This window comes from Tauraco erythrolophus, chromosome 1, assembly GCF_009769465.1.
Source record: "Tauraco erythrolophus isolate bTauEry1 chromosome 1, bTauEry1.pri, whole genome shotgun sequence".
Lineage (NCBI taxonomy): Eukaryota > Metazoa > Chordata > Aves > Musophagiformes > Musophagidae > Tauraco > Tauraco erythrolophus.
In genome coordinates this window covers 77,821,625-77,848,846 of record NC_141465.1, presented here as the reverse complement: position 1 = coordinate 77,848,846, position 27,222 = coordinate 77,821,625, and positions in this window count along the sequence as shown.

Sequence of the window (27,222 nt, the reverse complement as noted above, 5' to 3'; positions counted from 1 at the left end):
GTGAACAGTTATGGGGACATGAGTGTAGCCAGTGGTCGTAAAATGAGAAATTGTAGAGAAAAAAAAAAAAGTACATAAAAATCTCTGTTGTGGATACCGTATGGAGTTGGCTGGGCAAGTGTGAGTTAAGTGCCAATTTGGTAGAGAAAACAAGTTGCTACACAGACGATAGGGGTGTTAAATCCCTCAATGCATGTTATTCTATGTCTCATGGTACTTACACATAGTTTCGCAATGCCAAGCAAGATGCCAGATGAACGCAGCCATTTTAATAGAGCTGTGCACGTGGGATTCCTCTCCATATTCCACATGCATCAAGTCCTACAGCGTCTGGTTGTCCTTATAAGCCTTCCCTGGAATGAGTGCCATGGGACCCTCTGGTGGTTTAGAGGCTGATTAATGTATCCTCTTGGGTGTTTCACTGATTCAAATAAAATCAAATGCTTGGAGCAGAGATGTCACCAGGGGTGTTACTGAGGGCTTCAGATTCCCACATTTTGGGGCACTTATTCCTTGACTCAGTCCTGGTGCCAGTACTGTGAGGGACCTCTGGCTGTGCCCAGCAGATGCCTGCAATCCATTCAATCTTCTCTCTACAGACTGGACATTAAAGCCCAGGGTTCTTGCCTGGCTTTCCTCTCCAGGGATGCATTTCCTAACACAGGAAAGAGCACGTCACCTCAGCTGGCATTGCCTTAAAGCAGGGCTTTGATATGTGCACAGGCACTTTCTTTTCCCATCCCATGCCTCTCAGTCCATGACCTCATTTGCCCAGCACAGCCATGCAGCAGCTCATGGACCTGCTGACCAAATGACCTTAGCATGGAGGTGAGCAACCAGAGGTGCAGGAGGTGAGGCAGAGGCCTGGAAATTGGGCAGCTGAGAGGGGTCTCAAGCTGAATGTATAAGATGGACAGGCCTGGCAGTGAGATACCTGGCAAGGAAAGGGGCACTTCTGATGACATTTCAACATTGAAGTGAAGAAGAAGAAGAAGTACCTTCTTTTTGATGATATTCAGAATTTAATAATGGTTTTGTATATTGAAATATTCCTGGATTTTATTACTTGACTTTTTTTTTTGAAACACATATATATTCAAAACAAAATTTGAGTCACGAAGCCAAGTATGCAAACCTTCATTAGTTTCACTGTTAATAATAAAACAGCAAAGTCTTTCTGTTCCAAGGGGTGCTTTCTGTTGGGGACAAACAAATGGAAAGGCACGAAACCAGGGTCAAAGGAAACAGAGCAAGAATGAGATGGTACAGGTAACCAACAACACCGAGCAGATATCTACCAGAATCTGTTAGTGTAGACCCTACAAACTGGCATTTCACTAGCTGAGGTCACTCAAGAACAAGGATGGTGGCTAAATAGGACCCATAGAACAAGATGACCTTATATCTACTTCATGTCAGGTGCAGGACTGACAGGGGATGAGCAAATGTGCTGGCCTGGAGAGAAAAACGGGAAAGTCAGATTCTTGATCTGCCCCTACAGTGACCTTTTATGGGATACTGTCTGAATATTAAAAAATCTAGAACTTAAACATTTATGGTCTTCATGCAGCAAAGCACATCTTGACATTCTGGCACATGCAAAGTCTCCTGAGAACATTTCATTCATCCCTCACCTTAAATACCTTGTACTGGTCACCCAGACATTTGCCCTTTAAATTTCTAAAAAAGGACCTGAAGCAGTTAAAAAATCAAACACATTGAAGACTTCTAAAGACCATGCCCAACAGTCTACTGATGTGATCATTTTACAGTTATGTTTCTTTTTTACTGTGTTAACTTTTCTAAGCAAAATGTATGTTAGTCTGAAGGTGAATAACCAAGCTCTAGTAAAACACATCCTCAGGATTAACCTACTTAAAGACAGAATTTTTAAATTCCACATCTTGAGCTAAGATTTATGTTGTACTATTGAACAGTTTTCTGTAAATCAAGGCTTACATGTGGTAGATGTTAACATTGTACACCATCAAATGGATATGTCATAAATCTTATTATTTTAGGTTAGACTCCAATATTTCCTTTCTAGCTCGTCATTTTCCCAAAAGTTAATTACACAGACTCTACTAGTGTTCGAAAGATCATAATTACATAACCTGACAGTCAAAATGAGACACAAAACTCAATACTTGAAGATCATCATGAATTTTCTTTCTAATAATATACACTAGTTTTCTGCCAGGTCCACTCTACCAATTTTTATACTTGCTATTATTTTTGTATCCAGCTAAGATGTGAGGCTACTCTTCTGCAGATACTAGTAGGATACAAAGATGTATCTCAGGCTCATGTTGAGGGCAACGCACACTGATTCATATTTCCAAAGGAAATGAGAGCTCAGAAGTTCTCAATTTCCGCTGCAGGTGGAAATCTGCCAAAATTGTCTGTTATTTGGAGACTGCCTTTTCCTTCTTCACAAATGAATTTCTAAACAATAACACAGAATGTCACATAAAAGCCTTTCTATTGATATTTCATCCTGTAAGCAGCAAAAGCAGAAACCAAACCCCAGCCTCTAAGAAACAGTGAAAGTGACTCACTAACCCTATCTCAGCACAGTGTTTGCGTGACCAGGAAAACGGGACTCTCCAGAGGTATGAACAGCTTCTCCACTGCAAGCCCACCACAAGCCCAAGCTTCTGCCCCAGGCTGCATCTCATCCCAAGCAAGCATCACACCACAGACTGGGCCCTGACTCAGACACCTTTTGTTAATAACAGAAGTAGTTATCTCACAAAGTGGGGAAAAGAGGCATTTAATTAACTAAATAATCATTAATGTCATCTAGCTTTTCCATAGCATATTTTTAATGGAAATGTTTCACTTTACAAAACAGATGATACCACTATATTCCAGCAAAACCAATGCAATAGACTAATTTCCATTAGTTTATACCACCTTTCAACATCTTCATGCTGCAAGTAGTTTTGCTTTGCTCAGTGGCTGTTACAAAACCTCCAATATTGTGATTATTTAATATTCTCTCCGGAAATGCAGTGGTTTGCATTTAGTCTTCACAGAAATTTGGCATTTTCAAGTGTCAGTAACTCTCGTGCCTCTGTGTGCAGCAAGACTCAGGTCCCTTTCGAGCAGATCTCTTTGCCTGGCCTGGTGGAGGGCTCTTGACTCTCATGAGTGCGTTCCTGCTCAGATCAAAGTTCACTTGCTGCAAGACGTCCATTCAGTGCAAAAGCCAAAGCTTCTTCAGCTTTCCTGATGAGCTGGGTCTCATCTTACTAGGCTACAAAATCTCCACATCAATGGCACTGATCAGGTGGAATTTGTTGAAATCTCAAGGTGATGTGGTCTGACCGAAAAGCCCCACCAGCTGAGAAGTCATGCAGTGTCCTTGTCAAAGCCCTGGACCTCAACTTCTAAAATAAGGGCACCCATCACAACCAGGAACTGGATACGAGTGGAAGACAGAAAACTTGTTTTCCTCCCTGGCAGGGTTTTGAGTCAATTCCTGCTGAGTCAGAAAGGCTCGCTGCCATCCCAGCTAGCTGACGGCAGCCAGGGCTCCTCGCCCCGCAGCTCCCAAGGCTGAGCAAGCACTGTGGACTGGTGCTGCTCGGTGAGCAATGCTAGGGAGGTCACTGCCCATGGCCCTGCGAACACCAGCACCTCCCCACAGCACGGCCCTCCCACGCATCTCTTGCCAACCCCACAGCCTTCATCTCCTCTGCTTTTCTCCCTCAGCCTTTTTCTTCTAAGGGCATCTCCAGTTGAGACCACCACAGGGCTCCTCTTGTGTTTCTGGCTGACACTGGAGCCCGACAGCACAGACTGGAGAGGGACCATTGCGTTACCACTGCCTCCATGTAGGTGTTTAAGACAGGTACATCCTTCCAGGAGGCGTGCGGAGCTCATCTGAGGTAGAAGGTGAGATAGTCAAAGGCAAAGAAATAATCTACAGCTAGAAATGTGTGACTCTGAGGGAGTAGGAGGCCACATACAGTACAGCCACCTGCCTCGAAAACAAACTAGATGCAGCGTGTTTGGAGATGGTGAGGTTCAGTGCAGGGGTGTAGCGAGGAGTGAAGGGGTTGTGCTTCTCCAGCTCTGTGTGTCTCAGCCACGTTCCAGACCGTGGCACAGAGCTCACTCTCAGAGGGTCAATGGCCAGCCGGATCTCTGAAGCTAGGACATCCTGCACTGCCATAGCCAAACTGTGGCCTGGGCTTCACTGGAGGTGCAGACACTCCCAACCTATGTCACAGCTAATTGTCTTCTGAGCAACAAAGCTCCCCTGCCCTGCCCTGGCTGGTGATGGTGGTCCATCTCGAGGGGCTGTGCTTGGCATGGCTAGGGAGAGAGGCAGGAGGAGAGACAGGCAGCCAAAACCAGCATCCCTCCCTGCAGGCAGCACTTACCATCTGCAGGTAAACTCCTGCCCGGACACGCGGCACAGGGGTGCTGTGGGCTGTGAGGAAGATGGCTGCATGGGGTGGCGAGTCCTTCTCCTCCCTTTCCTCGGCACGCATGGAGCAGGGCGCTGTGTGTGTGAACAGGAACAAGCATAAACATTTCCAACCAAGGTACTTAACACAAGTCTGTTTGCCAAATGGCTTCACTGCCTTCTTTGGTTAAGGTTAAGAGAGATGTTGTTGCTCAAAGGAGAAAACAAGTGGTGGTGTTTTCCCCCCTCACCCTTCCTGTTTGCAAATCCCGGCATCTCTGGTCTGCAGTTCCTTATAAACAAAAGATGGAGCTTTTGTGGAGCCTGTTGATAAGAGATACCCCACACCACCCCACATCCCACAGATTTTTATTATTATTTTTTATGTTTGCAATAATATGCAAATGCTCGAGTGCTTCCTAAGGCCTCTCGCTAGTTGTGCTGCAGCTCAACAATTGCTCCGATCACTGCCGAGACCGAAGGGCAAGCCTAGGGTAGAGTAGGCACGGCGACTTGTCTGGGCCAGCTGGTAGGATTTGCACTCCATCTGCAAGACCTGAGTGTGCAAGACTCAGACGTGCCCCGGCGGAAGGAGAGTCAGTGAGATAGGAATAGCTTTCTTTTGCACTCCTCTTCCCTGGGCACAGTCTGCAAGGAGACAAAGCACTTGCAGCTGAGGAAAGAGAGTGCTGTGTGTGACAGCTGGGGCATGGGGCGCAAGCAGATCATTAGCAAAGCAGAAAGTGAGCTTGTGAGGTGCAAAGCTCTGCCTTGACCTGGTGGTGGCAGTTCGGCCACCACTTTCAGTGCAGAAGGGACCAGGACCAAGTTCTCCGCAATCTCAGTGAAGGCTAACCACTCAACTCTGAGAAATTAGATAATTTCCAAAAACTTCTAGCATTTTAATCAAAAGAATGAGTGGGAGCTCTTATTTAAGGAATCTGAGTGCTTTCAACCACCTGTTCTTTACAACTTCACCACCGTGGATCATTTCAAATAAAAATCTGTATCTAGCAACAGAGTTCCATGTTGTGCCCGCTTGCTCACATAGCCTTGCAGTAAGATGGTTATAGTTCCTAATACTGAAGGGAAAGCACCACTGAACAAGGGAGAGGAACTGGGAAGCAAAGGCTCCTGAGTAGCTCTTCAAAAGAAGAAGGAATGGCCAGGAAAAGTCTTTTTCCAAACAAGACTAATTTCTATTATGCATGAGTCATTCAAAGAGATTTTTAGAGCCAGAGATATTTTCACTGGCATTGCTCACTTCTCAGAAAGCGAAAGAAATAACGTTACTTCAAGGTCTGAAGTTCACTGGGCTACGTCTGCTTTCACTCCATTATGCCAACAGCAATATTTTCTAAATGGATTTCTTTCTTTTTTTTTCCTTTTCTCTCAACATCTTTGCAGCCTCACTGTCTCCTTCATGGCACTAGCAGAGACAAGATCATAAATTAGTTCAGTGCTATGCTTGACCCAGTACTGTTGCTCAAGCAATGTTAAGTTTTTATAATCTATCCCCTCCTTTGCCTCAAAATATCTGTCTTCTCCTTTCTAAATAACTTACTGTAAATTCAACAGAAAAAAAAATTCCCACAAGCTTATGGTCAGCTGTTGGGTCATCTGTTGTAGACGGACAAATAGGGCTCGATCCAATATCCAGGATCCTCTCAGCTGGCATCAGGCAACATATGACATATAGTTTGTACTGTGTTGCAAAGGAAAAAAAGGCAAGTCTTTATAAAAAATATCTTGTCTGTAAGATGTGAGATGGCTTCTGCTTGGCCCAAGCAAAGCCTCTGCTGCAGTGCTGTGTCCAGTTTGGGTACTACACTTGAAGCAAGATGCAGAGCACTTGGAAGGAGCACTCAGCTAAGAGCAATTGGAATCCCTCAAGTTCACGAAACATGACCTATGAGGAAATACTGGAAGAGTTAAGACTGTTCAGTCAAAAGAAGAGCAGACTAACTGTAGGCAGGAAAATAACCTCCAAATATGTAAAAAGAGGCTGCAAACAGGAAGAGCATAATGAGTTCCCCATGTCCAGAGGCAACACCACAGGAAACGGTGAGCCTGGATTACCACAAAGACTATTAGCAGTTTTAGCATTCTACCCTAAAAGCAACTGTCTTTTTTTGTCTGTGTATGGAGAGCCTACCGATAACCCTTAGCTAGATTTTGTTACTCTCTGGTTATTTTACTCTCTGGTTACCTGGATCAGCTCTGCCTTATACCTCGTGGTCAGTTCTAGCTGCCAGAAATGAAATGTGCCCGCTGAAGTTCTCACCTCTTCTCTCTCGGACTCCCGCTTGCAGCCTGCTTAACTGGAAAGCTGTAATTCAGAAAATACAATTTACAAAGTATCTAAGGCACGCTTGTTAGTAGCCTTTGGTCTACTAAGGTCTTTTAATGGACTTTTGGTCTGCAAAAGTTGGCTAGTATTAAACCTTCTTGTGATTTTCTATATATATTTTTATAGTTTTATATACAATTATATACATTCTACTTTTTATCTGAATTTGGAGTGGGTGTTTTGCTCTGTGCTTGCAGACCACATAGCTTTATGTAATGCATTTGATGCCCATGATTTGGCCTAGATATTGCTGAGAGATCTACAGCCCTGAGCAAAGGCAGCATATTCACATTCATCCTATTTCACTTCTCTGTGCTACTTTCGCTGCCCAACAATATTCTCCTAACATATCTGAAACAGCCCAAAGCAGAAGAGACAGGGAGACAGTATAGGAAAAAATGCTTAGTACTCAAGCTGTATGTTATCTTTGTATCCAATGTAAACAGCATTTAGACTGGAATCTGAACAAAAACCATTCAGTTAATGGCCAGCTCAGGGAAGAGCCAAGTGAGGCTGGCAGGGAGAGGCAATGCTTTGAGAAAGCTTCATGTCCTCTGTAACAGCTGAGATTGCCATGAGATTGCAGTCTTGTGTGCAGAATAGAGAGTCACACATTAGTAATCTTGAATGGTGTGGGTCCCATAATTCTCCTTCCTTCCTACCTAGGAGATGTCCTGCTTCATCAGGCACCTCAAGTTGGGCACAGATGAGGTGTTAAAATTGCTACGCTGGATCTTAAGCATAGGTTTAGGATTTATCCCAGACTACTTTAGACATCTGTGGTGTAAAATGTTGTGTGGAAGCATGTGACCCTGTGATCCCCTTATAGTCAACAGGGACAGAGGATCCTATCCCCTTCTAGGACAGGATCCATCCTGTCCCTGGGAGACACCTACACTAAGTCAGAGGAGCAGTCTAGACATGCCGATTGACAGTAAAGGAGATGGTTGATTGGTAAGGGTATAGATATACCGGGCAGGATTCAATTGAATCCCACCCTGACTCAGCAGATACCTGCAGGTTAATCCTACCCTACCTCAAATAGGATAGATAGGATTTATACCCATGACTTTCAATCCAAACCAGAGTGTACACGGAGAGCAATTTCTTTCTTTCCTCCTGCAGCTAATTTTCCCATATTTCACATCTCTCCCTTCTTCCAGTCTGAGCCTGAAGGGAGCGAGACTTTCACCCAAAGCTGCTGCAAGGGTAGAGCACTGCAGCCCTTGAAACGTCACCTCAGATTGAGGACTCCCTCTCCATCCCACATTATTCAGTCTTCATCGAACAGACCGTTAGCAGACCAGGATTCAAACTGTCCTTGATGCGCAAAGCCCTGTCACTCCCTCTTCCCACACAGCCTGGATGCCCCAGTGAAATCCACGTTCTTGTTTAGCTGTAGTGCAGCGATAGGTATGAGTATGGAAAACTAGTCTCTGATGGGCATTCACTGACAGCCTGGATCTCACTCATGCAAGAGACAATGCCAGCTATTTCAAAAACTAAGCCTGCCATTTATTCTTTTGATCAAGCTTTTACATAAAATACGCTCTGCACGCACACGTGCATGCCCAAAGCCAAACCGTCCCTCATTTTCCTTGTGCAGAAATAATGCTATCCTTCTTGAAAGGTGTTTCACTATTACCAGGCTGGTGGAGAAGTAGTTATAGAGGGGAAAACAGCTATTCAAGAAGAATCATAGAATCATAGAATGGCATAGGCTGGAAGGGACCTCAGAGATCATCTAATCCAACCTCCCTGTCATGGGCAGGGACGCCTCTCAACTAGACCAGGCTACTCAAGGCTCCGTCCAGCCTGGCCTTGAACACCTCCAGAGAGGGGGCATCCACAGCTTCTCTGGGCAATTTATTCCAAAGTCTTACCACCCTCGTACTGAAGAATTTCTTCCTAAGATCTAATCTAAATCTGTTCTCCTTCAACTTAAACCCATTTCCCCTTGTCCTATCAGTGGACACTCTTGTAAAAAGTCCCTCCCCAGCCTTCCTGTAAGTTCCCTTCAGGTATTGGAAGGCAGCTATTAGGTTCCCCCAAAGTCTTCTCTTTTCAAGGCTGAACATCCCAGCTCCCACAACCTGTCCTCGTAGCAGAGGTGCTCCAGCCCCTGGATCATCTTTGTGGCCCTGCTCTGAACATGCTCCAACAAATCTATGTCTCTCTTATGATGGGGACACCAGAACTGGACGCAGTATTCAAGGTGGGGTCTCACAAGAGCAGAGTAGAGGGGGAGAATCACCTCTCTTGACCTGCTGACCACACTTCTCTTGATGTATCCCAGGATGCGGTTGGCCTTCTGGCCGCATGAGCGCACTGCTGGCTCATGTTGAGCTTCTCATCTATAAACACCCCCAAATCCTTCTCGTCAGGGTTACTCTCAACCCACTCTGTGCTCAGTTTGTATTTGTGCCTAGGATTGGCCCGACCCAGGTGAAGGACCTTGCATTTTGACTTGTTGAAGCTCATGCAGTTTGCACTGGCCCATTTCTCAAGCCTATCAAGGTCCCTCTGGATGGCATCTCTTCCCTCAAGTGAGTCCACGGCACCACACAGCTTGGTGTCGTCGGCAAACTTACTGAGGGTGCACTCAGTGCCGTCATCCATGTCACTGACAAAGATGTTGAACAGCACTGGACCCAGAACAGACCCCTGAGGAACACCGCTTGACACTGGTCTCCATGTAGACATCGCACCATTGACCACAACTCTTTGAGTGCGACCATCCAGCCAGTTCTTTATCCACTGAGTGGTCCATCTGTCAAATCCGTGTCTCTTCATTTTAGAGACAAGGATGTCATGTGAGACAGTGTCAAACGCCTTGCACAAGTCCAGGAAAACAACATCCGTTGCTTTGCCCACATCAACCAGCTCTGTAGCTTTGTCATAGAAGGCCACTAAATTAGTCAGGCATGACTTGCCCCTAGTGAAGCCATGTTGGCTGTCACCAACCACTTGGTTACTTTTTATGTGCCTTAGTACAGGTACCAGGAGAATCTGTTCCATGATTTTACCTGGCACAGAGGTAAGGCTGACTGGTCTGTAGTTTCCCGGGTTGTCTTTGCTCCCTTTTTTAAAGATGGGGGCTACGTTTGCCCTTTTCCAATCTGTAGGAACCTCACCAGACTGCCAGGACCTCTCAAATATGACTGGTTAAGCTCAGTTGTTTAAGGCTGTATCGTTGCCAGGCAGCTTTTGGATATGAATGGACATTTTCATAAAGTGTTTAATAGTTAGAATGCACTGAGACAATATAAACTCTTTCCAAAGGAGCCCTTTGTTGAAATTTTGGCAGTATATCTCTGGCTGGAGTCAAATAAATTAGTCATCAGATAAATCAGTCATGCCAGCTATGAGAGTGATACCAAAATAAACGGAATGTTTTAGTCAAATCCATGAAACAAAAGGATCAGCAAATCTTATTTAAAATTCCCCCATGTAATTGATGCATAATTAAGCTTCTAAACATGAATGCAAGTGTGCTGTTCCAGAGTATGTGACGATGAAGATTGTATCTTTGAAAGTAAATGGGGATCTCCGGATGCGATTAGAAGTAATTTTCTAATTGCTGCTTCCAAGTTCCTACAGGCAAAATCCAAGAAATTCAAAGCCTGAGTCATTCCTAAATTACCGCAGTTTTGATGCCAGGGAAACTCCACAGATTTTGATGGAGTTACACCAGACTCAGACTGAATCAGGTCAACAGAACTTAGTCCTATTAAAAATGTATTCTCAAATATTTTTAAAAGAAAACATTAGGATAAGTTTATAGAAATCATATTCTACAACAACAACAAAAAATTGAGAGTGTGTAGCACATAGCAACATGAGTTGGGATAAGGCAACATGACTGCCTTATACCAAACATATGGCCTGAAGTAATCTACCTTGCTAAGTCTAAAATACACAAACAGAATTATTTTAAATTTTTCTTGTCCTAAAATATAGACAAAATAGTAACAGTGATGCCTTTATAATTATTCCAATTATCCTTATGTTTAGCTCATATATTAATCATTATTTTCTTATAAATTACTTTTTTAAAGCTATGTTTTTTTATCAGTGTCCTTACCCCACTCCTTGGGATGCCTGTCAGTCTGGCAAAGGACTCAAGTCTGAGATGGGAAAAGTAGGGCATGAGAAAGAGACCATCGGTTGCAGCAGTGTGACCAGGCAGCAGCTTGTGGGAGAGAAGCAGCACTGATTTTAAATGGGTTGAAGAAGTTAAAAATGTTGTGAGAAAGCTTTTCTTATCTAGTTAGTGTTTGTTTCCTAATAGCTACTATCTCAGACCAAAATATTAACCTTTGGGTGCCTAATGTCAGATAAGTGAGCAAACTGACTGGCCTTGTTCATAGAGGACGCAGTTTTCACTGGTTTTGTTTGTCCAAGCCTCTTGAATCAAGTCTGGAAGGGATGCAGGGGCAGATTCTCCTTCACCCGGAGTGCCTTTAGGCACATGGAGTCTCACAGCTTTGACATGAGTCTCCCGCTGTCCTCCCTTCCCATGCTTCCATGTGCCAGTGCCGGTGCTCCCCTCCTGCACATCTGTGGCCACCTCTGTCCTGCTTCAATTCTCCTTATGCCAAGTGCAGATGATGATTGTGTCCTTCAGGTAAGGACACCTGCAAGGGGATGGCTTTGCATATGGATGACCCATACCCAAGCATTAAAGTAATTAATGCATTTCAGACAAGGTTGATGATGAGATTTCCAAAAGAAGTGGTATGGAGATGCCTCTCAGAGGGAGGATTTCCCCTCCTTTCCATTACTGAGCACTTGTTTCCATGAGATACCTCTCCCAAACACTAAAACCACTCTTCACTTACCCATTCCCTTAGTAGAATATATTCTAAAAGTAATAGCCTTTGTTACATTTCTTCACTAGTGTTGTATTAAACATGTATTAAACAAGAAAGGATGGGCCATCACCTCTGTGCACTCACTAAATTCCGCTGAAAAGAGGCTAGCAACAAGCTTCAGATGTATATTCTTTGGTGGAATAACCTCAAAGCAGAGAAATTTTGCATTTGCTCATGGAAATGCAGGAGCCTTGTTGAGAATTGGCAATGCGGCCAATAGTAGTGCTAAAGTTTGACTTACATTACTTCCCTTTTACTGTAGCTTGTATACTACTGAATTCCATATCTACATTTTAATTCAAGCAATAATGTTGCATTCTTTCTCTTGAAGGATCGAACTGATCAAAGTCAATACTGTATTTGCATCAGAAAGGCTGTGCCACTTTCATTATTACCATAAACCACATAGATTTTAGAACTGATGAGGACTAGAAGGAAGATACTGCTCTGTAGGGTGCTCAGGGCATTTGTGAATCTGATTCTGCTTCATGAGATATTTTCACTGTTCTGCTGATGGTCAGCTATATTCACATACTTTGGGGATTACATCTCCCTCATGCAGTGCTCCACAAAGGAACCAAACACAGGCGTTGTGCTTTATTTGCACTTATCAGGAACCACTGAAACCAGAACACATGTTTATTATTTATTATTACTATTATTATTGGCTTCTAGGAGTGCATCTTGTAATTGGGACTGTGTAAACACAAAACACAAAGGCCAGCTCTGTCCCAAAGCGTTTATAATCTAGGGAGCAAACTTCAGAAGAAGCCAGTAGGTTTATGCCATGAAGGAGGAGGAAGAAGGAGGTGGAAGAAGACCGAGCTTGTTTGACCACGCTGCTTCACAAGAAGCAAAAGGAATAAATCCTTTGGATTGGTGGGGTTTGTAGGCTCTTAGTCAGGCTGTTCCTGCAGCGTGCTGGGAGTTACTCCACCAGTCGCTGCTGCGTTTCCCAGCTTGGAATCATTTCTGTCAAAATCGAGAAGGTACGGCACCTCGGCTCTCCTTTTGAAATGTTTTATAGTTTATAGTTCTTTGGCCTCTTGAAGAGAAGGATCAAAATGTCCAGTCAGACAGCACCCAGAAATGAGACAGGAGCCAGAACTGTTTGCTGCAGTGTGACCACCGGAGAGGAAACTGTCCGCAATGGTGGCGGTCGGGGGCTTGGCGGCCCACCTGCTCTGCCACGTTCACGGGATTGAGGAGGGCACCTTCCTCTGCTGGACCATGCAGGTGGCCAGCCCATGAATGGTAGAGCATTAGAGATGGGAAACTGGATCCAGTCCTCTCCAGCTCTTGAGTTACACACAAAGCCTTAGCCCATCTTAGGGCAAAACATAGCCTGTATGATGAGAGGGTGGTTTTGGGTGGTTGATCAACATTGGAGCTGGAGAACAAGCTTGTGAAAAGGGACTAATTATGAAAGAGAGGAAAAACTCAGCTCTGAAATTCCATGTCCACTTTCTCAAATTGTTTAGTGACTTCTGAGTTGCTGATAGCACCAGAATATTTTTCTGGTATCAGTATAGGAAAGATTCAAAAGATTCACCACCAAGTAACATTTTAAGTTGATTTATCTGTTTTCCAAGGAAGAAATAATTTAAACACATAACAGGTTTGACTGTTTAGCTTCAGTCTATTTTACACAGATAATGTTTTTAAAGAGGGAGTTTGAATTGAAATAATTAGTTTCTTGAGGAGAGGATATAAGACAACAGACATTTCCTGGGAGAAAGATGTCTCTAACTTTTACTCTATTCAAACAACAAAACTGAGGCTGAGAAGAATATGTGTGGGGAACATTTATATAATCGGATAAAGACTGATGTCATGATCATACAGATTCTCAGTAACCACCACGGAGGTAAAAAGTCTCATTGGTAGAGATTGCCCATGTTGTTCCTCCAAAATGATCGAGGACGTTGCCAGTTGATACAATTTAGGAAGAGGTAAAGATAGTTGTCGTCATCGATAATATGCTCTTAATTGCATAATTTGAAACTTTAATCCCATAAACCAGTTTGGCTTTTCCCTTTTGGTACAGTTCATGTATCTCACATTGTGCTCTTCCTTTTTCATGCGTTGGGAGAAATTAATTCATGAGCACAGGAAGCAGGTTTTGATGTAGACACTAGTCTGGACCCAATCATCTGAGCAGGAATGAGCTGGCCACTTATCCGAGCTTCTCTGATATACCTAAGAAGAAAGAGATGATTTCTTTAAGTTTGTGTCTTGCTTTTGTGCTAATAATTCATTTATCATTTTCCATTAACATGTATATGGCAGAAGATATTACATGGCCAGTTACAGCTGAGACTATGGTCCAAGAAACAACCATTAGGGGAAGAACTTTATGTAACTGCATCAAAGATAAATATGGGATATCTGGGATATCTGGGATATATGATTTATCTGGGATAAATATGTCTAAAAGTTTGATTTGGGGATCCTCTTGTTAAATTATGTTATGCTCTTACTTAATGCTTCCTATTGAGTTTTCTGGTTGCCTCCACTTTTAGCTAAAGCTTAAATATATGTTAGGAGAATAATTAAAATACATATAGAATTAATAACCCTAGGCCATTTTCATTGATCAGTCAAGCTAAAATGGCTGGAAGGTGCTCAGATATTTAATAAATTGTTCATAAAGAAGAGTTAGCTAATTCTGCTTAACAGACAATGCTGATTGTCATCCCAAATGCTTTTCTCCTTATTATTTAAAGAATCTGGTTTTCTTCCATGCCACCATGTATGGAAAGATGGTAACAGCTGCAGTTAGGATCTACCATTCAAATTCAAATTATTGTGCACACAGAAAAAACAAATCTTTCTCACCTACAGACAAAAAGAGGACAGTGTCACATTACCTAGGCACAGGTGTTTCTTCTTTCTCCAGTTCCTCTCGATCTTTATGCTGGCATTTTCAACTGGACATTGCTTGGAAGGAGGACAGGTTTTACACTGAATAATCCTTTTTGTCCTTGAAATGCCACAGAATATGAACCTTCTTGTTTGTCTTTTTTTTTTTTTCCCTATGAATTTAACTCCTATTTCAAGAGATTCAAAAGTTCATGAGTAAAAATGTAAACTTGGTCTGTTAGGATGTTCAGTTCAATTATGACCAAGACATGTAAGAGTATATAAACCTGGTAAGGTTTCCACAGCACATAAAACATTATTAACCATTGTTTACACATTTCATTTGAAATGTCTTACACAACCCTTGGATGTTAACATATGTGATTAAAGTTTAAACTTACACCCAGCACTTGTTAATCTGCTTATAGTTTACCTCAGTAATATCAGTGAAAAGATATACACCAAAACTGATGTAATTAATCTGGGTTTATGTAAGTCTGGGGCATGACATCTCATTTAAAAAGAGGCCAGCACCTCCTTTCATAAGCTGGGGAACTCCAGAAGAGCCTTAGCTGGGAGCACCGTGGCCCGTGTCAGCAAGGGCAGCATCCCCACTTACAGAGGACAGGGCTGCCAGGGAGCTAGGTGCAAGCCTAAAAATAATCTTGCAAATAATGTGACAGAATTGGGAATACTTTAATTTACACACAGGTAGTTTTGATAGCTCGTGCTGTGGCTTTGCCGGTAATAACAGAGTTCCTGTTTGCTAGCTATGCTACTGAAGGACCTAAAAGTAGCAGATTCAGCATGGATCCCTGCAGACCCCTTCTGAGGACACGGTGGGCAGAAAGCCACTGATGATTCAGCAAGTGATTTGGGTCCTGCTTTAGGGTTATTTCAGCAAACTTCATACTGTTTTTATTGAGTGTAAAACACTCAAGGTATACAACATTTAAGTACACCTTCCTACCCTGAAGGCCTTTTACTCTATCAGGAAAGAAATTAGATTGATTCAACATGGCTAATCTGTACTGGCTGTTACACATCTCATCATTGTTTTATAGATACTTAAAAATAATTCATTTCACTACCTGTTCCAAAAAAAACTTCCAACAATTCATGTTAGGTGTATGAGTTTCTAATTCCTTTATGTTTCTGCTGTGTTTTTTTTTAAAGTTCGGTCCTGTTTGTCCTTTTCTATGCCTCTGCCATTTCCAAATCCTCCACGAGCCTGTGAAAGTTCCATCTATGCCACAAAATAAAACAGGCCAGACTGGTGATCAGGATTGCTCAGGGCATGCTCCAGAGCCGATATATCTTGGGGAAGGCCAGCTGGTGTGGCCCAAACCAAGCCATAAAGTTGTGCAACTGGCAATTGAGGTTCGATGCCAGAGCTCATTGCTTGGACCTTCTTTATTGAGAAGTACACATGTACTGAAAATGGCATGAACTTCTCTAAAACCGCTTCAAACTCATAATCTCATTCCAGGCTATATATTCCATCTAGCTTCTCCCCATAAAACAACAGCTCCGGTCTCCCAGAAGTGTGGCACATAGGCGCACCACCCTGGTTGAACTCCCACTGGGGAATTCCTGCCCCATCAACGTGCCACCAAGACGTGAAGAGGACATAGCAAGGGCAAAGAACTTTACAGATAGAGATTTTGCTCCCAATTCCGAACTTTAAAGTAATCTTCTGTCTTTTAAACACTTTTTAGTGTAAAAGGAATTCTTCGGACAGGTAGAATGACAATGTCACACATATAGTCCTTCAAATACATAGTATTTAAAAATCACCCTCTAAGATGCTGTCTCTAGGTCTGTATCTAGGTATTTTTTAGACAACATTTTTGCCTGATCCCTCACAGGAGAGCAGACAGAAGTCAGGAAGGTTCAGGTCACAGATTTACTTCAAACCATGCCTTATAATGTCAAACAGGAAGGTACCTCTTTCCAGACTTGATGAGTACTACTCGCATAGTGCCCCGGGTGCTCCCTTCATTCTCTGTCATCCCCAAATCCTACTCTCAAGGGAGCATTTGAAGGCTAAAGGAAGGGTCCTCTGATAACAAGGCAGCAAGGTCTCTGACACTAGCAGATTAAGATAATTTAGCCCTGGCTTCCTTTGCTTTATGAGAGCTTTCAGACTGGAATAGTGTGAGGGGTGTTCTAATCTCACCCAGTACTACACAGGAACATAGAGAACAAGCCAAGTGTCTCAGCTCCGGGTTTTGTTTACCAAGATTTGGCAGCCTGTTCTTGCAAAACGTTGGCATCTTGCTCTCTCCATGGATTCTTTGGATCTGCTTCCCTCTAAAGGCCATTCAGGGAATTATGGTACTGTCCTGAACGTCAGTCAAGTCTTAACACGAAATCAATTCTCAGATATATTGCTTATCTGGAGAGATGTTTGAGCTCTGTGAAGGAGAGGAATAAATACTTTAAGGGTTACTTCTTGTTGTAAGACAGCTTAAAAGAAATAACGTTTATGTAAAGTCATAGATTTTATCAGCAAGCAGAGGTTTTGTGATAAAATTTATCTAAAACTGAGTCTCAAGCATACGTGTTTTTGAAGTAGTACTTTATTGTATGGAAAAGTGAACCACAAAAGTGAACTGGTTTGTCCCAGGCTGAAATCGGGATCTGGCCATCCTTGCTCCCAGCCCTGTGTTCACAGGAATAAGTGATTCTCTCCAAATATACTGGGCATTTGACCTCTCAGGTGTAGCTGCAGTATTGCTGCAGTTTCATGTGATCCCAGGTAAGGAACTTTCTTGTGCAGCAGAGTCTGGGCAGACTCTGTCTTATCTCGAAAGGTGAATCACTCCTTCAGCTGAGAAGCTCAGATGTGCCATGAAGTTGAGACCTTTAACTGAGGTGTGGGACTCTCACTGCACTCAGTGGACAAGGAGAAGCCCAAGCTGGAGAAGTTGGTCATTTTGTCTGCTTGGTTAGGAAGATAAAAGGAGGCGTTTAAAAATTACCTGTTTGTTATTTGGATAAACCGTGAGAAATAGGATAATCTCTAAGCACACTTGTAATCCCAGTAATAAACATTGTGAACCAGCATTTATGCTCAGCTTCAGCACTGTATAGACATCTCCAGAGGGAATCAAATTTTAGGTAAATTGAGTACCTCCCTGCAGTCCTCTCTGCAGGGGGAGCACAGGGCAGTTACACTCCTGAATTAAGTCGGATGAATCTGGGCCTGAGAGGGGAGCTCGTCTAACTTAGAGAGAAGGGAACTCAGGTGTTTAAACATAGACCATCTTAAAAGCCCTTAAAATATAGAATCTTTGAATTATAGAATGGTTTGGGTTAGAAGGAACCTACAGATCATCTAGTTCCAGCCCCCCTGCCATGGGCAGGGACACCCTCCACTACACCAGGTTGCTCAAAGCCTCATCCAACCTGGCCTTGAACACCTCCAGGGATGGGGCATCCACAACTTCTCTGGGCAACCTGTTCCAGTGTTTCACCACCCTCATTGTAAAAAACTACTTCCTTATATCTAATCAAAATCTGCCCCTTGTCCTATCACTACATGTCCTTGTAAAATGTCCCTATCCAGATTTCTTGTAGGCCCCTTTTAAGTGCTGGAAGGCTGCTAGAAAGTCTCTCCAGAGCCTTCTCCTCTCCAGGATGAACAACTCCAACTCTCTCAGCCTGTCTTCATAGAAGAGGTGCTCCAGCCCTCGGATCATCTTCGTGGCCCTCCTCTGGACTCTCTCAAACAGCTCCATGTCCTTCTTCTGTTGAGGGCCCCAGAGCTGAACGCAGTACTGCAGGTGGGGTGTCACACAAGTAGAATCGCCTCCCTCGATCTGCTGGCGGCACTTCTTTGGATGCAGCCCAGGTTGGCTTTCTGGGCTGCAAGTGCACATTGTCAGCTCATGTTGGGCTTCTCATCAGCTAACACCCCCAAGACCTTCTCCTCAGGACGGCTCTCAATCCATTCTCTGCCCAGCCTGTACTTGTTCTTGGGATTGCCCTGAGACTGAGATATCTGTCGATATCTCCGACTTTCCAACGGCCTTGCAAATATGATACAGGAGATCCACATCTCACAGTCAGGGCACTGAAGGATATCTTAGGGCAATTAAAATGGCACTAGCCACATATGCTTATGTACCTGCATTGCTCCTTAGTTGTTGTGTCTACTATAATTGTCCTAACCAGAGAAGGAATTGTCCTTTGGGACTGCCTCTTTCTCTCTCTGTAAACTAGAAGAATCTCCATGACAAATTTGGGGTAAATATTTTAGCTAAACCTGGCTGAGCTGCACCCTGCTCCAATATAAGGAAGCAGCAGTAGGGCTCCTTATTAGTGTTTTAGCCCCCTCTGGATGCAGCATAGTGACTCCAGGTGGCTCCTGGCTGTTGGGGGTCCTGCTCTTAGAGACTAAAGTCTCCAGGTGCAGAGTTGCCCACACTGCCACTGGCTCTTCGCCAGGCGCTTCATCATCCTCACCGTTATTGTCCACATTGTTATTTAGTTCACTTCCAGAATCTCTCTTGGAGATGACTAATTAATTTGACCAAAAAATAAACCAAGACATAATTCTGAGGACAGCAGGCTCCACAGATTGGTTTTACCAGTAGGCAACACTTTCTCCCACACATGGCGACATGATATACTGGGAGGTGAAAACAGTAAATTCAATTTCATTATATAAAACCACTGGAAAAAACTACCTTAAAATTTGTAATTATGTCTTAGAGCTATCACTTAGGATCTGGAAGAGATCCAAACCAAACGATACACAATGAGATCCTGAACAATTTGCTTTAGTGATAGCTAGTGGGTGGATAAAAGCCACCTTGCGAATTTGGCCTGAGAGCACAATCTTATCGCCAGGAGTGTCTTTAGCTACACAGAGGCAGCCCATAATTCTTACACCTTTAGGAAGGCACCAAAGCTGTGTATGAACACAGTGTTCGCAGCGGCCGGTCCAGCTGACTCCGCAGCTCACAGTAACGCTCTCCCAGTTGACAGCAAAGCCATCGCTACTGGGGACTTGCCGAAAGTATTAGTCATTAAGGTATTTCAAAGGAAATCCTCTGCAGATCTTTGCCCCCTTCAAGGCAGACAGAACAAATTCAAAATTAAGCTACCTTGGTGATTTAGGTACTTTGAACTAGATCTGAATCCTGAGCTACTGTATAGTTTTATGAGGGTGTGCCTCCTTTGCTCTTCAAGCTGATCCTGAATCCAGTTTCTGTGTTTTGTAAGGCTGCTCACCTTTGCCTTGTGCATTCATGCAGCCCACCCTGCAATCTTCTGCTTAACTCCTGCTGTTAATGAGAGTACTGCCACATGCCTCGCACTCTCCAAGGTCAGGCCAAAAACATAAAGCCCATACAAGCAACAGCACATTCAAACTTAATAAATGAGAAATCGTTAAAATAGGTGAGAGAGCAGATATTGCCGAAGGTGTTTTGGAACGGTAACAAAACATTAGACATAACCAGTTTTGCAAGAACTGTGCCCACAGTATCTGCAGAGTCCAAACCTCTGTGAGAGACTTCTGTGAGAACAGAGAACAATATACAGTAAAATGAGATATCCTGAATACTCTTAGGTATTATTTACAGAAAACATTGTGGGTTTTGGCAGGTGATAGGGGCACAAAGAGGTGTTAACATGGGAAAGGATGTAAGCTAATTCTTCTACCAAGACATTGTTCATAGAAAGAAGTTGTATAAAAGCAGTAAGATTTTATCACTTATAGACCCAAAGCATCCTACAGCGGTAGCTCAGTCCAGTAAATAAGGAGATAAACAGGCTAGTAATTAGGTTCATTAGAAAGCACTGTTCAGATTATGGCTGGCTTGTAGGAAAACTGTTCTCAAAGGTATATGACATAACTCAAAGTCACTGAAGATTAGCTGATCAGGGATTTCTTGTCTGTGTAAGTGTGAAGAAAGCGCAAATAACTAATCCTATCTCTCCCTCATCAAGTAGACCATTATTCTGTAAACATAAAGAAAAAGATATTACCTTTTTTCAAATACTGGGTGATTGGAGGTATCAGGTTGTCACAGCTGAAGACGGAAATCCTCTAATGTCCAAAAAATGGGTGCAAAGAGGACAATAAGAATTAAATAACTAGTTTCTGCCCTCCCTACTGCCAAAAGAAAGAAAGTGGCTCCGCCTACCTCAGACAACTCTTTTTACATATGATGTCCTCTCCCTCTGTTGTCTCTGTCTTGCCTAGAGAGAGGGCCTAGAGGATTGGCATAAACTACCCTTGAAATTTTAGTCTGCGCAAGCTGGGCTAGATGAGATGCATCTTAAGAGAACAAGTTTCTTCAGTTGTGCTTTGTCCAGGAGCTAGAATGATCACCTCTTGAAAGGAAGGTTTAGTTACCTATCTGTGACACTGGCAGATGGTCAGTGTGCTATTTGTAATGATCATTTGGTACCTGTGTCTTCCGTAGCTGCCTGTGTGGATAATCTTATCTCCATAAACTGAAAGCACTGGTTGTAGAGTCTGTATGTTATGTTTCCAGACAGTTTGCATCTCAGGAGCATGGAATACAAAGGAGTTGCAAAGCCTAGTTTTAGTAAAGGTTTCCAGAGAGTAAAGTGTTCTGTACTCAAGCCAAAAAAAAAAGGTCTGGTAAATTTCAGAAGAAAGTTCATAGAAGCACAGTTTGTGTATCTTAGAAGTGGTTGGTACTAGTTACCTAAAGTATCACTAGTGCCTTGGCTAAGAACTGCTGAAGCACTGCCAAGTCAAGGCTATCAAAACCCTTGCCTCGGCTAAGCCCTTCAGATAGCACAGGGCCACAAGCATTATCCCACTAGTGGTGCTCCCCTCCATCACCTGGGGAAAAGGTTTGAGCATAAATAAAGGTTTAAACATTCAGGAGTGCCTGCATGAAGTGCTTGAGGTTAAGAGAAATGAATCTGTAGCACTGCCCCAGATTTGAACTCCAGGCATTTAATATACGCTTTGCTCCACAGCTTTGCCATGTTCCCCCTGGTGCCTACAGAGACCATCCATTAGAAGAGCTGAGCAGAAGGTGGGAGTAGCTCCATGCACCAGAGCTGGGATGTTCAAACATGGGATTCTTGTAGATCTTCAAATCCAGCCTGTTACACATTGTTTAGTAGATGTCAAATCCTAGATAAAGTTAGGGAAGGTTTTAGAAAGGGAAAATACAGTATATTGGGGCAACTGAAAAATCTACTCATAAGAAAAATACATGAATACAGAAGCCATTGAAAAAAGATCCAGAATTGTGTTTCAAATACTTCAAGGCTCAGATATGAGAAACAATACAATAAGATATGGGGGAAACAAATGCTTTCATTTACTCAAAAGGGCCACCAACTAGGCCACTTACTATGATTTACTTCTAATTCTGCTGAAAGGCTGAAATGTAATAATGCCTGGAGAACTGATGTTTGGGAAGTTAGGCAGACTCATTCATCAGTTCCAGATAATAAAAGTAGTGTTTACAAAGTACCATCAAGACGATCAGACAAATATATCGGTAAAAATGAGCAGGTGTAACAAATAAATACCATGTCGGCTCAGCTTCTTATAATGGCAAGGGAAAAGCAGCAGAACATCTCCCACATCCCCAGGTCTCTCCCCTGCAAGAGCGAAGGCATGCCTCCCGCCCAGGAAGCAATGTGCTACCTATTATTGCTGTGAATGGAGCTTCCCTTAGAAGTGACAGTGAGGGATAGCTTTATGGGACCTTGTGAGAAGGAGGCAGATGGCCATTTTATGCTGTTACCAGCATGTTTGTTCCTGTGTTCCTCTCTCTTATCAAAATGGGAATGAATCTCCCCGTTCAGAAAATACTTGCAGTCATTTTATAATTACAGTGCAGCTGAGACACATGAATCCTCAAGAGCAGAAAATAGAGTTCCTTGAAATATAAGGTGTACTATTACAGGGGACATAAAATTTGTCCTGTAACATCTGAAACTCTTCAACACAACACAGAGATAGCCAAGGCATCTGAAAGAGAAAAAAATAAAGAGTAACTAGGTGGGGTGAAGTTGAACTAGTCCATACAGCGGGAAGGAGGGATCCGTGTTCTTGGCATAGGGCTGTGAAAGGGAAAAAATAAATATGCAAGAAAAACAAAAGTGATGACAGAAGACTGAAAATGTAGCAAAGGACTTCAGGTAGGAAATGAAGCAGATGAGAAACCATTCCCTCCCCCACAGAGATTCCATGAAGTGCAAACAAATACATGTAGAAGCCTGTCAGGTAGCTTAGCTGAAGAGCATCATGATGATTTGACCAACAAATGCTCAGGCCTACTCACATGGCACAGTTTGCAGTAGGCTGGAGAGGTGGGCCCGTGCCAATCTCATGAAGTTCAACCAGGCCAAGTGCAAGGTCCTACATCTGGGTCATGGCAATCCCAGGCACAAATACAGACTGGGCGGAGAATGGATCGAGAGCAGCCCTGAGGAGAAGGACTTGGGAGTACTGGTGGATGAGAAGCTCAATATGAGCTGGCAATGTGCTCTTGCGGCCCAGAAGGCCAACCGCATCCTGGGCTGCATCAAGAGGAGCGTGGCCAGCAGGTCGAGGGAGGTGATTCTCCCCCTCTACTCTGCCCTCGTGAGACCTCACCTGGAGTACTGCGTCCAGTTCTGGAGCCCCCAACACAAGAAGGACATGGACCAGTTGGAGAGGGTCCAGAGGAGGGCCATGAAGATGATAAGAGGGCTGGAGCACCTTTCCTATGAGGACAGGCTGAAAGAGTTGGGGCTGTTCAGCCTGGAGAAGAGGAGGCTCCGGGGTGACCTTATAGCGGTCTTCCAGTACCTCAAGGGGGCCTACAGGAAAGATGGGGAGAGGCTGTTCAGGAGGGCCTGTTGTGATAGGACAAGGGGTAATGTTTTTAAAATAGAGGGAGGTAGATTCAGATTGGATATTAGGAAAAAATTTTTTACCATGAGAGTGGTAGAACACTGGAACAGGTTGCCCAGAGAGGTGGTGGATGCTCCATCCCTGGAGACATTCAAGGCCAGGTTGGACGAGGCCCTGAGCAACCTGATCTAGTTGGAGATATCCCTGTTTGTTGCAGGGGGGTTGGACTAGATGACCTTTGAAGGTCCCTTCCAGCCCTAACCATTCTATGATTCTATGATTCTATGACTTTACCTGGGAAAAGCATTATTTTAAGGATAAAACCATTCACACCGAAGCTTCCTTGCTACCCCACCAACTGTCAAAGAACAGTGAAAACCCAGACACTTCCAATTGGATCACTTTGCACGGAATACATTTGTCTCAAAAACTCCCATCAACTTCTCCTACTCCACACCAAAAAATGTAGCAGTCTCTTAACAAGTAGAAAGAACAGGTCCAGAGCTACTCCCAGTGGGCACCTTAGACGTATATGTTAATCAGCTCCCAATTCTGCAAGCAGCCTGCTGTGTCTTCCTCCTAGAGGTAGTGAATGACTCAATGAATGAGATCTATGTGAATAGGTACCTGAAGAGATGGCTGTGATTCAACTGGCAGCAGTTAGAGGACATGCCAAGGCAAACACATCCCAGATGACTTGCAACACGGTGTGAAATTTCACCCTATTATAAATAACACAGTAAATGCGAACGTTGTATTTCCCAACGTACTGGTCAGGCACATCCTTTTCCCTACGGAGCAGACATGGAAGAAATGGAGCATCCCTGCTCCTTACCCCTAAAAGGCAGATCAGAGGGATTCCTGCTGTGAGGATGACCATGTTGCCCACTGGTCCCACCTGCCTGTGTAAAGAAAGAGCCTTCAAAAGCTGCATACTCTGGCAGCCAAGGCATACACAGCTGGTGAATTACATAAATACCAGCAGCTCCTGGGAAGACAATGAACAAGGTGTATTCCTTGCCCTTTCCCAATGTGAACTTTTTTCTGAGTTCGAGCCGTCTGCAGCATGATACCTCAATTCCACCGTAATCTGAGGCCATATCCTTCCACATGTGTAAAAGCCAACCCACTTGTTATGCTGAAAGATTTTTTGGTTGTGTCTGTACTTTATTAGTCAACATGCCAACCACGGCTGGTGCAGGCATCATCTAAGAGGAGAGAAATCCTTCCCAAGTGCGACCACAGGGTCTGTCCACAGACAGGAGATGATGCAGACAGGCATCAAACTGTGGGCACTACATGCAGTTTGTCATCAGGCCAGAAAGTTGCTTTTCCAAAGTTGCACAGACACAGTCACTCATTTTGACAGCACTACCTCTTGAGTCGAACGATGTTTAGAAGGTGGGTGTCACCTCATTAATTTTAGCAGTCTAAAAGGGATGTCTAAGGTAATCATCTTAATCTCCTCCTGCAATAAGTGAAAACAGACAGGCGTCCCCAGAGGGCAATTCATATGAGGACAATGGGATGGATCACCCTCTGGAAGTGTCCATCCACTAGATACAGAGCTCAAAGTCAGTGGTTTAGGCTAAACCCTTCAACTTTAGAAAGCTAAGTTAAGAGAGACAAATCCCATCCAAAACGAGTAGGTGGCTCAGGCTCATGGCTCATAGGTGAGACCCATGGTTTGTGTATTATGGATTCCCCATGGATTCCTCCATATTCACAGCCCTGTTACACGGAGAGTAAGTCTTTCTTACAAAATGACCATATATGTTATTTTGCTGTGCCTTCCTATCTTTGTGCCAAAACACTCATAAGTGCTGAAAGGTTCTTCCTCAGGGCTTGCTATTATGTTTCATAACTGTGTTTTGGCTGCCCATGGGCAGCATATTCTGAAGTGCCACATATTTCCATGTCTCTTGAGTCCACAGAAGTTTCTTTCTTCTCCTTTCTCACTTTTTTTCACCTACCACTCCTGTTGCAACCTCTGCATCCCCACGCTCTCATGTTGCTCTTACGGAGTATTGAAGCATGAACAGACCTATTCCCTCATAGCAGTGCAAAGTTTGGGGGAAAATTAAGTTCCCAAAGAGCAAGTTTTTCCCATCTTTGGAAAGCCTAGGTGCCCTGTCGCTGCAAGGTTCCAGTATCAAAACGTGTTCAGGACCAAGATCAGATGGAGCACAAGAAGCAAAAGTGCTATTCGTGTCCACAGGAGATGGGAGTCACCACCGATTTGCACAGGCAAGGCAGGGAGCAGAGAGTGGTCAAGGGTCCTTGGGCACAGAGCTTGGCCAGAGCCGCAAGGTCTCCATTTCTGGGGATAAGATGGTGGTTCTGGGGATAGTGGGGGCCACTGAGGCTCTGCTAACCCTGCATGACTCTGCCTGCTGCACAAGGAATGCTGGTGGTAGCTGCAACACCCAGCACTGAGCAGGAGCTCCATGGTAGGATCCCAGACCTTCACTGATGCAAAATATGGTCAATCCTAACACACCATTTTTGTGCAGTTGGGATAAGAGCAGCTTCAGATCCAATCCGTTCTTTGTGGAATGGCAAAAGGATTGAACACAAAATTTTTAAATCTATTCCAGTCCTTTCCCCCAGAAGAGGTGGTGGGTCCATATCTCTGCATATCCATATGCTGCCCCATTGCTCCTCCCTTTCCAAGGACAGTTAGCAAAGCTAACACCTAACGGCTCAGAAAAGCAAAGCTAACAGTCAGGCCAGTCTCTGACTTGATCCTGCCTTATCCAGCCTGAAGAAGAAAACTGGCCTGAAGGACAGCTGATTTCACAAAACAGATCTCATTTCTTCTTCGTGGCAGTTACTTTTCTTTCTGAAGTTCAAAACGATTAGAGGGAACTGATTATTCCAGTTACCCTTTTCAGACCATCGGCTAAGACTCCATCAAAGATATTATGACCCGGGTTAATACATGCTATTGGTCTGTCAGCAGTACAAAGAGTAGTTTGTTGTCTTTGCAGTTTTAACACAATAAATCCATCCGTTGATATTAAGTGTTTATTTGCTATTCACTTGTCGATACCTAGCCAGCATGCAGTAAGCTTCTGAGCAATCACACATCTCCAACACGTGACCACATAATAATCAGTGGAAAGCAGATACCCTGCAAGCACTTCTGCTGCGAGCATACAGACGGGGAAGCCTGATAATTGCCTGCTCCGTTTTAGTTTATCCTGCTTAAGTGAGAAGTTTGGAAGAGGTGTCATTCAGCTGAATTAGAAGAAACCACTCAGAGACAGGAATGTGCAGATCCCATCTGGAAAGTTGTCCATACTCTTCTCATGCCCCTTTTCATACATGCTTCAAATTTCAGACAAGGAATCTCCCACGTAAGTTGGCAAACTGGTAGCTTTCCCTTTTTTGATAGCCGAAATTACCATTCTTTCAAGGTCAAACTCACTAGGTCCAAACATTTCTTTTGCTTGCATTATTCGTCTGCCACATTTCAGCTTGTTCAGGGAGATAAGGCGCGCGATGTAGCCCTGAAAAGTGCCGTTTCATCTTACAAGTGAAATAATAATTGCTGTTTGCTTTCCTGCGACTGGATACAGGATCTGATTATGAACTCAGAGCTGCATAAATCTTAACGCTGTAGACGCTAATCAAGTGATGTCGCTGTAAAACTGCCATAATTAAGATCATATTCAGGCTCATTGGGTCATTCTCTGCTCTGGATTTTCAAGGTGAACAGATATCAATATACTTTTTTTTTTAAAAAAATATCTTTGCTTTCATTGCGCTTTGGCATATTCACTTTGAAGTCATATTTCACAACAGACAGCAGTCTGATTATTAATTTCATCAGCAGATAAATTCACCACTCAGGAGCCATATGTGCTGGTAC